The sequence below is a fragment of the Mustela erminea genome, chromosome 6, assembly GCF_009829155.1.
Source record: "Mustela erminea isolate mMusErm1 chromosome 6, mMusErm1.Pri, whole genome shotgun sequence".
NCBI classification, from domain to species: domain Eukaryota; kingdom Metazoa; phylum Chordata; class Mammalia; order Carnivora; family Mustelidae; genus Mustela; species Mustela erminea.
In genome coordinates, this window is record NC_045619.1 from 67,343,084 (window position 1) to 67,347,637 (window position 4,554).

A 4,554-nucleotide genomic window follows, 5' to 3' on the forward strand; every position below is an offset into this window, starting at 1 on the left:
TTATATCCCTAGACAACGTTCTTTTCTACTAGACTTTTTTTCCTCTCCCATCATTTGTTCAAAAAGTGTTCTTTTAAAATTCTATCCTACTAAACTACTTGAAATATGGCTTTAGGGAAGCAATTTTCATTATTTGTCATGAGAGTGGTATTTAATTGGCTTTACCGTTCTCCTTTCCACAAGTTAACCATTTCTAGGAGTTGGTTATTAACAATGTTTATTATACAATACAATTTTACATTGCAGCTGGTTTCTTTTGAGCCATAAACACTGGAGGTGTACTCTACATAAATCGTCATGCACACATGAAAAATGTGCTCCCCATCTTCCTTTCCTCTGGACCCCAGATTTGTTAGGATGCTGTGGGATTGACCCTGTGGGGTTTGGGGACCATAAAAGGTTGTTAGAGGGGACTCCATTTCAATGATCTCAGGAAAGAAGAGTCACAAAGGTAAGCAACCTAATCTACATGCATCCAATCCTCCCAAGGGCTTGGAGCTTATACTTTAGAAGTATAAAATAAAACATTTAGAAGTAAAAATAAAAGGGGAGCCTGGGTGGCTCAGTTTTGGCTCAGGCTGTGGTCTTAGGGTCATAGTCTCAGGGTCATGGGACCTAGCCTGAGTTGGGCTCTGCACTCTGCAGGGAGGAGTCTGCTTGAGATTCTTTTCCTCTCCCTCTGCCCCTCCTCCTATTTACATATGTGTACTCTCTTTCTGTCTCTAAAATAAAAATAAGTAAATCTTAAAAAAATAAAAATTAAAATTAAGGAAGCGCTAGCAGCCAAAATGAAGTCCAATCCTTTTATGACTTCTGACCATAGCAAGAACAGAAAAAGTCATTTCAAGGCACTTTCCCACATTTTCAGGAAGATTATGCCTTTTCCTCTTTCCAAAGAGCTGAGACAGAACTAGAACGTTCAATCCATGCCCATCCGAAAGGATGAGGAAGTACAGGTTGTGCAAGGACACGACAAAGGTCAGCAAACTGGCAAAGGAGTCCAGGTTTACCGGAAGAACTATGTCATCTACACTGAACAAGTACCTTGCGGGAAGGCGAATGGTCCAACCGTCCATGTGGGCATTCATCCTGGCAAGGGGGTTGGCACTATTCTATAATGGGACAAAGACTGCAAAAGGTCCTGAACATAAAGTCAAATCTCACCAAGCCCGAAAGGAACAGGGCGAATCAACGGAAGAAACAATTGAAAAAATGCAGGAATAAAGTAATCTTACACGCGACTTTAAATAAAAACTGTTAAAATGAAAAAAAAAAAGTGAAAAGTAAGAATGAAATAGGAATACCATTATCTCATTTATAAAATGGAAGATACAATTGAGTAATGTCTTTAAGAATCCTAGAAATGCTTTACCTTTAAAATACTATTTAAACCAAAGGGAGGGGCACCTGGGTGGCTCAGTCATTAAGCATCTGCCTTTGGGTCCTGGGATCAAGCTCGCATCAGGGTCCTGGCTTGGTGAGAAGCCTGCTTCTACCTCTCTCACTCCGCCTGCTTGTGTTCCTGCTCTGGCTATCTCTCTCTCTGTCAAATAAATAAATAAAATTTTAAAAAAATTAAAAAACCAAGGACATTTGTTTGTAATTAATACATATAGGAAGGGTGCCTGGGTGGCTCAGTCAATTGGGTGTCCAACTCTTGATCTCAGGGTCATGAGTTCAAGCCCTGTCTTGGGCTCTTCCTTGGTGAGGAGCCTACTTTAAAAGATACAAGAAGTGGCCATGTTATGGTCTATAACCAGTTAGAAATAAAATATGATCAACATTGTTTTTCAGATTTATATATGTAGTGATTTGATTAAGGGGATAGAGAAGAAAAAGAAAGGGGATTAAAAGCATGCATTGTTTCTACTCTTTCATACTTTGGGAGGTAGGGAAAACCATGTTTGCTAAGCTATGACAATGCATCATCATCTACCTGTCAACTCTCCTGTATTTAGGGTGGAAAAGCGAACTTATCCTTAATGGGGGAGGGGCTGGATAGCTGCTAAGCCACAGGCTGTGCTATTACAATAGCAGTCCCCTCTAGGACTTGTGTGCTTGTTGGTAATGTATGGCTTCCATAATGCCCATCCACTATTTTCATTCGCCCGGTGTCTTTGGCTAAAATCTGGGACCCATCTTTGGGAACCACGTAGCCCCGGGCACCAACATATCCTCAACAGATGGCTGCTGTCCCACCAAGCAGTCTTCCTGCCCTAGACAGCTGATGTCCTTGTGGAGAGGACAACACCCAGCAGGAGGGATGAATGTTGCCAAAGGTAGGCAATTTAAAAATATAGGCTGTTTTGATTAGATAGACACTACTATTAGACAATCGATATTTAATTCCTCAATTCAGGATAAATTTCTCTTTTATCTCTGCATATCGTGATTTCAATGAGTGTAACTTTCAGCAAGTTACAGATTTAACAAAGAATAAAATGGTATAAGCTGTTGCGGGACTGTCTTGATATTTATTTATTTATTCCATTTTATTTCTTTTCAGTGTTCCAAGATTCATTGTTTATGCACCACCCTCAGTGCTCCATGCAATACGTGCCCTCCTTCATACCCACCACCAGGCTCACCCATCCCCCTACACTCTCTCCCCTCCAAAACCCTCAGTTTGTTTCTCAGAGTCCACAGTCTCTCATGGTTTGTCTCCCCATCTGATTTCTCCCAACTCACTTCTCCTCTCCATCTCCCAGTGTCCTCCGTGTAATTCCTTATGCTCCACAAACTTGACGTTGAACTCTATCCATCTAATGAAAATACCGTGATTACATTCGAAAGGCATTGTAGTTTGCTTTATCTAGTCATCTCCATACTGCTGTCAACTTTCCCTTTCACCTCCACAAACCCTTGAAAAATATGGTGAATTTCATTGACTCTCTAACCCACTAGAAACTATGTACTGACTTTGTACAAGTACTGACTCATTTAATCCTCACAACAGCCCTGTGAGATGATAGCTCTTTTCCTCCCAGTTTATAGGTGATGGAAATGAGTCAGAGAGGTTCACTTTCCCAAGGGCACACAACTAGTGAGAAGAGAACAGGGATGAGGTCTCAGACGGTCAGGTCCTAGGGCCCAGGCCCTCACCTACTACCTGAAGTGTCTCTGCATGTTGGTTTGACTTATTCTCATCTTTGCTCTCACGCATGCTGATTTATAAATAGGGTTGTTGGCCTAAGGGTTCATACCTGTGTCCCCTTCCCTTTCCTGCTCTGTGTCCCGATTCCTGTCTATATCCATCCTGTTCTCCCTGTGATCACACCATCTGATTCCATGGTACAGGTATTCCCCTATATGAGGGGAAGTCCAGCCATGAGGTGATTGCCCATTCTGCAGATATTTGAATCCTTGGGAAATCTCATGTCAACCAGAGTTATAAGGAAAAAACAAAGACTGGGTCCTGGATCCAAGCATTCTCTATAGATCTTGGAAAAGGGGATAGCCCTTTAAGATACAAGGTCCCTTTGGATTGTCTATGATATGTGGCTTTCAAAATTCTTGACCACAGCTTATCATGAGGAATATATTTCTATTGCAACTCACAGCACATATATTCACATACAGAGAACTAAAACAAAAGGTCATAAAACACTTTACTAGGTGAGATGTACTTTGGAAGTTTCTATTCGATTTTACTTGTTTTTTTTAAAAGATGCTGGTCCAGATCCAGTAAACTGATTTCATAACCCACTAATAGTTCATCACTGGCAGGTTGAAACATACCACAATAAAAAAGTATTTTTAACTCATTGTATAATGAATTTTCACTAATAATAAATTTAGGCTAAAAATGATTCGTTCCTTGATTATCCACAAAAAGTGTTGCAACTTATTTGTGTTCTCCTCTGTTTCAGATCCTTGTTGGAGATCAAAATGCCAGTAAGGGCAACATCATGGGAGAGATATATGAGATAAGACATATGGGCGTCAAGAAGGTATTTGTACTTTCCTGAATGCCAGCTAAAATTGCCTCTGCAAAGTTATCATCTGCTAAAATATTAAGATTTGGTCAGTTGCATTCATGTAGGAAAGCATCCTCTCTAAGTGTTGATAGTGAAGTATTTATGGGTGGTACACCACAATGTCTAACATTTATCTTAAAATAAACGTGAACACCAAAACAAAGACTGGGGATGGCAGTTAGAGAAGCGGCACCACACCTCAGCGACAGCAGATGCCACCATTGTCTTGCTGCCACTTCCCCAGTCCCCTCTGTAATTAGACCTCCAGTTGCTGAGCCAATGAGTACAAAAGAGGAGGTGGGGAGAAACCATCACTGACCTACTGAGAGTTAGATGTTGAAAAGTCAGCATCGTGGTTCTGGTTCTGGGATGGAGGTAGCGAGCACATGGCCTGTGTCTCCCACTGTGTGCATCTGTAACACCTGAAAGGCCCACATGGAACAGCTACCTGAGGATTCTGAAAAATAAGTAAGAACAGGCAGCTCGGGGAAGAAGACCAGAGTTTGTAGGTATGCAAAAGTGTTTGTTTTTTAAAAATTTGCGTTGCCCAGCATGATTCAAGACTATTTGAAATGGG

At 41.1% G+C, this 4,554-nt stretch overlaps 1 pseudogene; it reads left to right on the plus strand.

Moving 5' to 3' along the window:
• The first annotated feature begins 788 nt into the window (after positions 1–788).
• LOC116592385 lies at positions 789–1,249 on the plus strand (annotated as a pseudogene).
• The last annotated feature ends 3,305 nt before the right edge of the window (positions 1,250–4,554 follow it).